Below are 9,288 nucleotides of genomic sequence, written 5' to 3'. Positions count from 1 at the left end.
CCGCCCAGCAAACAGGGGATGTACCACCAACACCACCACCTCCGTCACCAAGCGTCTCAACCATGTCACACGCCAGCGTTCAGCTCTCCATCTCACAAACATTTGATAGAAAGCGTAAATTCCCACCTAGCCACCCTCGATCCCTGGCCCTGAATGCCAGCATTTCTAAACTACTGGCCTATGAAATGCTGTCATTTAGGCTGGTGGACACAGACAGCTTCAAACAGCTCATGTCGCTTGCTGTCCCACAGTATGTTGTTCCCAGCCGGCACTACTTCTCCAAGAGAGCCGTGCCTTCCCTGCACAACCAAGTATCCGATAAAATCAAGTGTGCACTGCGCAACGCCATCTGTAGCAAGGTCCACCTAACCACAGATACGTGGACCAGTAAGCACGGCCAGGGACGCTATATCTCCCTAACTGCACACTGGGTAAATGTAGTGGCGGCTGGGCCCCAGGCGGAGAGCTGTTTAGCGCACGTCCTTCCGCCGCCACGGATCGCAGGGCAACATTCTTTGCCTCCTGTTGCCACCTCCTCCTTCTCGGCTTCCTCCTCCTCTTCTTCCACCTGCTCATCCAGTCAGCCACACACCTTCACCACCAACTTCAGCACAGCCCGGGGTAAACGTCAGCAGGCCATTCTGAAACTCATATGTTTGGGGAACAGGCCCCACACCGCACAGGAGTTGTGGCGGGGTATAGAACAACAGACCGACGAGTGGTTGCTGCCGGTGAGCCTCAAGCCCGGCCTGGTGGTGTGTGATAATGGGCGAAATCTCGTTGCAGCTCTGGGACTAGCCAATTTGACGCACATCCCTTGCTTGGCGCATGTGCTGAATTTGGTGGTGCAGAAGTTCATTCACAACTACCCCGACATGTCAGAGCTGCTGCATAAAGTGCGGGCCGTCTGTTCGCGCTTCCGGCGTTCACATCCTGATTCTCTGCTATGACATGAAGACTGATTCTCTGCTGACATGAAGACAGATTCTCTGTTACGGGACCTCCCTCCTCTGCCTGTGTGCTGGGCCTAAATTTATGAAAATGGACTGTTGCAGTGGTGGCTGACGTGAAGCCTGATTTTCTGCTATGACATGCAGACTAATTCTCTGCTGACATGAAGCCAGATCCTCTGTTACAGGACCTCTCTCCTCTGCCTGGGTGCTGGGCCTAAATATCTGACAATGGACTGTTGCATTCGTGGCTGACGTGAAGCCTGATTCTCTGCTATGACATGCAGACTAATTCTCTGCTGACATGAAGCCAGATTCTCTGTTACGGGACCTCTCTCCTCTGCCTGGGTGCTGCTGTATAGCAAGTACAGCAAAATGTCTTCAGTGCTAGTGTTTGCTGCGGGGGGGGGGGGGGGGGGGTGATTGGAGAATTGGGTAATATTCATTGGTGCTTGGGCCCCGGATCTTTTGAGACCCTAGCAACACCCCTGGATCCAACTATATTCCCAAAATGAAGGTCCTTATATTTGGTGACTCCACATGCAGGAGCCACTGTGAGAAGACAGGGGTATAGAACCCCCTTATTTTCCCATTGCCTAGTGTCCTGGAAGCTTAGATCTATGCTGCTGTTTGCAGCTGCCCTTTAGTATAGGGTTGCTTGGTTATTACACGCTTGCATCCTGAGCTGAATCTGTCTTTTGGATCAGAATCTTCTGTCTGCACCTCTGACTGCAGGTAAACCAGCTGCATTTTCACATGATTTCCAGCTGTGAGCTTATACAACCCGCTATTTACTGGCTCCTGGGTGCTCCTAGCACTGTTACATTAGGGCACAGCTATGATCGGTGACTCTAGCTCAGCACCATGGTCTTTTTAAGTTTGAGCTTGAGTTAATTCCACCGCATCTCAGGTGCAATATGTGCCACAACACCATGCTTATTGCTGCAGGCCTGCTCTGACTACACCGCATAGAAAGAAATCTCCATAATGGGGTGTGTGGTGCTGGAGGACTGGGGGCATTGGAGGGTCTATAGCACTGCTGCATCAGTGGGTATTTGCAGTTTTTGCTGGACATGTCTATAGGCAGCAGCTAACCTTGTGCCTCGTAGTCTCAAAGGCTGACATGACCCTTTAAATCTTCTGCCTGGTTTCCCCCTTTACATGATAAAATTCTGCCTGCAGCCACCACTAGGGGGAGCTCCTTCCTGCACATTTATACAGCTCTAATTGAATTCAGTAAGAAACTGTTCCCCCTAGTGGTGGCTGCTGGCAGAAATTATTTTATCAACTAAGCTGAGTGACTGCTTTTGCCAAGTGGTGCTGGAGTGGGGGTGAGTTGTAGATAGTATCTTATATACTGGCACACATGGGGCACTCTGTACAAGGGGGGAGGAGCACTATGGGGCATGTACTGGGGGGTATTACATACTGGTATATATGGGGGGCACTGTGAAGAAGAAGAAGGAGGAGAGGAGCACTATGGTGGCATCTACTGGGGGGCATTTTATACTGGCACACATGGGGGCACTATGGAGTAGTGGGGGAAAGGAGCACTATTGGGGCATTTATGGCACACATTATGGGGCACTATGGAGAAGGGGGAGAGGAGCATTATGGGGGCATTTTATACTGGCACAGTATTGGGGATAGGGTGTTCAGAAGGTGGGAGGAGGATGGAAAACTAGGAAACTAAGATGTCTGTCTGTCAAACTCTGCAGAGATGAGAGATGGTCGAAAAAAATAATCATAGCGTTTCGGTCTGAAAGAAGAAGATGAGGGAAGAGAACATCTGCATCAAAAGAGACATCACTGGATGTAAGAGGTATGTGGCACTTGTTATGCAAACGGGTGTGGACCCACTGCACCACTGACTGGCTGCATTCTGGAGGGGCGTAACTAAGCCGCTACCTGGTCTTCACTAGAGCCTCTGATGGTGAGGATAGGCTTCAGCCGTTAGGGTAGTTGCCAGGTGCCACTCCAGAGCAGTCCCCGAATCAGTGGCAGCTGACCAGCGGGTCAGAGTACCCGATGCAAGCACAGAGGGGACGTGCGTGGCCAGGAGTTTCCGGGTCTGGACAAGTGGCAATTAAGCGAAGTCCGAGGTCAGAGGCAGGTGGCAAACAGGCAAAGTCCATAAACGAAGTCCGAGGTCAGAGGCAGGAGGTAAACAAACAAAGTCCAGGAGTTCAATAAGCAGGGTCCGGTACACAGTGAAGCAGACAAGAGAAACGCCTTTGCACTTGGAGCTAGAGACCATGAGTTGCTCAGGCATCTTCCTGTGGTAGGAAGTGTCTTTAAATACCTGCTGCAATCCAGCCATAGGCTGGTGGGACAGAGGGCGTGTATGTGCTGCTTCATAGGTGAAGAGAGACACACCTATGCAAGCTCAAACACCAGTACAAGTTTCCAGTAGGAAGGAAACTCTGGCAGATACCATATTTAAGTTATCTGCTGCCCACGCTTGTCAGCACAGCGCGCAGGAGGGAAAGAGGGAGCCCGGCACCCCTGCCTGTGGTTAGGGGCAGCAGTGCCGGCACTGACCGCTGGGCTAACAGTACCCCTCCTCTTACGCCCCCTCTCCTCAGGCCTGGTCCTGGACAATAATTTTTTCAGAAGAAGAAGTGCGTTGATGTTTTCTCTAGGTTCCCAAGATCTTTCCTCAGGGCCAAATTGCTTGCAATCTACCAGAAACAGGGGTTTCCCTCTACTCTTCTTCATATCCAGAAAGCTTTTACCTCATAGGCGTTCTCATCACTGACTGCATCAGGAGCTGAGACAGGTTTCTTGAATAAACTATTCAGGATGACAGGCTTCAGCAGGGAGACGTGGAAGGAATTCGGTACCCAGAGAAAGTCCGGCAGCTTAAGTTTATAGGAAACATTATTGATTTGATCGAGAATTTCAAATGGACTGATGAAGCGTGGACCCAATTTGTAAGAGGGTATTTTGAGCCGGATGTATTTGGAGTCACACTTTATCACCAGGATGGAACTTAGGCGAATCCCTAAGTCTTTCATCAGCAGCCTCCTTCATGCGCACATAAGCCTCTTTCAGAGCTCTCCTGGTCTCCTCCCAGATTTTAGAGAATTCTCTTAAGGTGGCATCTGCAGCAGGGATACCGGAAGAAGAAGACACCGGGAGTGGGATATTGGGTTGATGGCCGTAAACAACAAAAAATGGCGATTTCTTAGAAGACTCACTGACATGATTGTTCTATGAAAACTCAGCCCTAGGCAATAGTTCGACCCAGTTGTCGTGATGACTGTTAGTGAAGTAGCGCAAAAAGTTAGTAAGAATTTGGTTAATACGCTCCACCTGACTGTTGGACTGAGGATGATACGGTGGCGAGAAGTCCAGAGATACGTTTAATAGCTTGCAGAGAGATCTCCAGAATTTTGACGTAAACTGTACGCCTCTATCGGACACAATACGGAGTGGGAAGCTATGGAGACGAAAAATGTGTTCGATAAATTTCTTGGCCAGTTGGGGAGCAGAAGGATGTCCAGGCAGATGAACAATATGTGCCATTTTAGAGAAGCGGTCAACCACTAGTACCCAAATTACGGAACAACCAGAGAAAGTGGGTAAATCCCTGATAAAGTCCATAGCTACAATATTTGCTGCCAGGGAACCTCAGGAAGAGGAAGCAGAAGGCCGGCTGGACGTTGTTTAGAAGTCTTATTTTGTGCACAGGATGGACAGGCAGCTACAAATTCTTGGAGATCTTGTCGCATGGATGGCCACCAGTACTACTGCGCAATGAACCTGAAGGTCTTTCACTGACCAGCATAACCTGACACTTTAGATGAATGACCCCATAGTAAGATTTGCTTTCTGAGAGACTCTGCAACAAAGGTCTTTCCAGGAGGGATTTTGGATAGCTTGACAGGACAGGCCGAGATTTTAGCAGGATCAATGATGAATTTGGGCTCCTCCTCCTGGTCAGTGGAATAAAAGGATCTTGAAAGAGCATCTGCTTTGATGTTCTTATCTGCAACACGAAAGTAAAGAACAAAAGTAAAACGAACAAAGAACAGGGACCATTGAGCTTGTCGAGGATTAAGTCTTTGTGCAGACATTAGGTAGGTGAGGTTCTTGTGGTCAGGATATATCACTACAGGATGACTGGCTCCTTCCAGAAGGTAACGCCATTCCTCCATTGCCATCTTGATGGCCCTCAACTCTCTGTCCCCAATTGAGTAGTTGCGCTCAGGAGCGGAGAAGTCCCTGGAGAAGAAGCCACAGGTTGTCATCTTACCTGAAGGAGATTTTTGTGAAAGCACCGCCCCAGCTCCGATAGACGATGCATCCACCGCCAGGAAAAATTGCTTACTGGCATCAGGACGATGGAGTACTGGAGCCGCAGAGAAGGCCTGCTTCAAGGCTTGAAAGGCTGATTCAGCCTCAGCAGACCAATTTTTGTGATTCGCCCCTTTACGCGTCAAGGCAGAGATGGGGGCTGTCAAAGAAGAGAAGTGTGGTACAAATTAGCGGTAGTAGTTGGCGAACCCCAGGAAACGTTGAATTGCCTTTAAACCAGAAGGACGAGGCCACTTCAAAATCGCAGATAGCTTCTCAGGATCCATCTGCAGGCCAGTATCAGATATTATGTACCCTAAAAATAGAAGCGAGGATTGTTCAAAGATGTATTTTTCAAACTTGGCATACAGATGATTTTTTCTTAGCCTTTGTAAGACCAGACGAACCTGCTTCTGGTAAGTAGTCAAATCTGGAGAGAAGACAAGGATATCATCGAGATAGACCACAACACAGTCTCTGAAGATATCGTTAACGAATTCTTGGAACACTACAGGGGCATTGCTTAGTCCAAAGGGCATCACCAGATATTCATATTGACCGTTGTGCTGTCCCAGCATTTATTTCTTCCATTTAAGATAAATTGCTGTATTTGTGTTATCATATCATTACCATGTTATGTAATGCTACCACCCTGTGATCATTCTTGTTATAGGTTTTCTTAAAAGTATTATGTAAATCCCATTTGCCTTTGCTCTGGCTACTCCTCCCTTTTGGTGACATCACATCCTGTTCTCTCGGTTCCTGTGTCCTGTGTAACACATTCTATGTTTCTTTTCTGCAGCAGACTCAGAGCTGGTGAGAGCATTTTGTTTTGACCTCTAATATCCTCTAATATGCTGTAATGTCCTCTATATGTCTTTGCTCAAGGTAAACTCAATAAATTACCAAAGCATCTCCGTTGTATTCTCCTCACTGGAGCTTCACATACAACTGGTACCACGACCTAGGGATATTCGTGAGTTCAGCTGTCTACCATGGCTTGTACAGAGATTACCACTAACAACCAGAGACTTCTCTAACGTACATCTGTGGCAGAATAACCGTCACGGGTGTTAAAGGCGGTCTTCCACTCGTCCCCTTGATGAATTCGGATCAAGTTGTAGGCCCCACACTGATCTAATTTGGAAAAGATCTTAGCTCCGCTGAGGCAGTCAAACAACTCTGGAATAGGGGGAAGAGGGTATTTGTTCTTGATAGTGATTTTATTTAGGCCCCTATAATCGATGCTTGGCTGGAGAGAACCAACCATCTTTTTTCTTTACAAAAAAGAAGCCAGCACCAGCCGGAGAAGATGATTTCCAGATAAATCCTCTGGCAAGATTTTCTTTGATATAGTCAGATATGGCTTGTGTCTCTGCTGGTGACAGAGGATAAATGCAACCACGGGGAGGTGAAGAACCAGATCAATAGGACAATCATAGGGCCTGTGTGGAGGTAACGTCTCAGCCTCCTTCTTATCGAAGACGTTGGCATCGGCATGGTATGCTGCAGGCAGATTTTCAAGATTTGGTGGTACTTGGGGTGACCGAGCAGGCTAAACAGGTGAAAGATACTTTCCAAGGCAGTACTGTCCCCAATGAAGCACCTCTCCAGGCTTCCAATCAAGAACAGGTTAGGGACACGGAGCCATGGTAGCCCCAAAAGGAGAGGATGAGAGAGACTTCGAAGAATCAACAACAAAAATTTTTATGTATGAAGAGCTCCCACCTGTAGTTTCACAGGTTCAGTAGAAAATTGTACAGACTCAGATAAAGCCCTTTCATTGACAGATGACACCATCAATATTTTCTGCAGGCTTCGGACTGGAATATGATATCGATCCACTACGGCTTGCTGCAGGAAGTTTCCTGCCGATCCGGAATCAAGAAGAGCCATCTCCGTGAAATGAATATCTCCAAATGACAAGGTTGCCGGCAGAGTCAGAGGTAGAGAGGAATTATCTTCACCTAGGGCCGCCTCTCCAACAGACCCTAGGCTCGGGAGTTTTCCCGGCTTCAGGGGACAAGCACGGGGCACATGATCAGAACCACCACAATAGAAACAAAGTCCTTTGGCACGGCTGTGATCACGTTCCTGTTCAGTCAGCCTAACTCGGTCGACCTGCATGAGCTCAGGAACTGCAGACAACATGTAAGGCAGAGAGTTAGGAGCTTGCTGTGGAGAAGACGCCAGACAAAAAGGTCTCCCCTCATGTGCCACTTCGCTGGTGTGTTCCTGGTACCGCAAATCAATTCGTAGCCAGGGAGATGAGGTCATCCAAGGTGGAAGGAACATCCCGTCCGGCCAGCTCGTCTTTAATTCTCCCACAGAGACCCTCCCAAAAGGTAGCCACAAGTACCTCATTATTCTAGCCGAGTTCAGAGGCCACCGTACAGATTTGGACTGCATATCGGCCCACGGATTGGTTCCCTTGACGAAACCACAGTAGGGAGGATGTGGCTGAGGTGGAGCGTCCGGGTTCGTCGAACACCCTGTGGAAGGCTTCTAGGAAGGCCTGTAGTTCCATTATGACTGGGTCGTCCCTTTCCCAGAGAGGATTGATCCAGGCCAGTGCCTCCCCAGTAAGGTGTGACATAAGAAAAGCCACTTTGGCTTGGTCCAAAGCAAATTGGTGGGGCAAAAGTTCCAAATGAAGGGTGCATTGATTTACTCTTGTTAGGGAGCATATGGAGGCTGCTCAGCGAGACCAGAGTCTAGTCTATAATCGGCAGGCTCGGGTCCGGATCTTTAACCCGGGTGATCGGGTTTTGGTTCTGGTGCCGACCGTAGACAGTAAGTTCCTGGCTAGGATGGCAGGGACAGTACGAGGTACTCGAGAAATTTGTAATACTACAAGGTACACCAGCCAGGGCGGCGAAGGCCGGAGCAGGTTTACCATGTAAATTAACTCAAACCGTGGAAATATAGGGAAACCTGTACAGAAGACAGCCGGCGACCGGGTTTTCTAGGAGAAGAGGTACCGGCCCCTCTGTCTGATGCAAGAGAGGCGGCTGCCACAGTAAAAATTGCTGACAGCCTCTTCTCTAAACAGGAGGCCAGGGAGTTCGTTAGTCGGAACACCAATATGTTCTCGGACCTCCCTGGACACACTTCCATAATCCAGCATGACATTGTCACTGATCCTCAGGCAAAAGTCCGATTAAAACCATACCAGGTACCCGAGGCTCGGCGACAAGCAATATCGTAGGAGGTGCAGCTAATGTTGCAGCTAGACGTCATTGAGGAGTTAAAAAGTGAGTGGGTCAGTCCTATAGTATTGATACCCAAGCCGGACAGAACGTTGCGGTTTTGTAACGACTTTCAAAAACTTAACGAGGTTTCTAAATTCAATGCATATCCCATGCCCAGGGTGGATGAGCTCATCGAGAGGTTAGGACAAGCCCGGTATTTTTCTGTTTTGGACCTCACGAAAGGGTACTAGCAGGTGCCCTTAATAGAGGCTGCCAAAGAGAAAACGGCCTTCATCACGCCTGAGGGGCTGTATCAGTATAAGGTCTTACTCTTTTGTCTGCATGGCGCCCCCCCCCCCCCTACTTTTCAGCAACTAATGGACATTGTGCTTCGTCCACATCGTCGGTACACTTCGGCTTACCTGGACGATATTGTCATCCACAGTACCGACTGGGAAAGTCACCTAACCAAAGTGCAGGCTGTAGTGGACTCCCTTCGGAAAGCTGGCCTAACTGCTAACCCAAAAAAATGTGCGATAGGGTCAGAAGAGACTGAGTACCTGGGGTATATCATTGGGCGCAGAGTCATCAAACCCCAAGTTAACAAAATAGAGGCAATAAGGAATTGGCCCTGACCTGTCACCACTAGGCAAATAAAGTAATTCCTGGGAATGGTGGGCTATTACATGAGGTTTGTTCCCCACTTTGCTACTCTAGCCGCGCCCTTGACAGGGCTCTTGAAGGGACAAAAATCAGTGATGGTTCGCTGGGATGATCGGGCTGAAGAGGCTTTTGCCGCTTTGAAGTCGGCCCTATGTGGGTCACCGGTTTTGGTGACGTCCGACTTC

The sequence above is a fragment of the Bufo gargarizans genome, chromosome 4, assembly GCF_014858855.1.
Source record: "Bufo gargarizans isolate SCDJY-AF-19 chromosome 4, ASM1485885v1, whole genome shotgun sequence".
Taxonomy (NCBI): domain Eukaryota; kingdom Metazoa; phylum Chordata; class Amphibia; order Anura; family Bufonidae; genus Bufo; species Bufo gargarizans.
Note: the sequence above shows the minus strand (reverse complement) of the source record.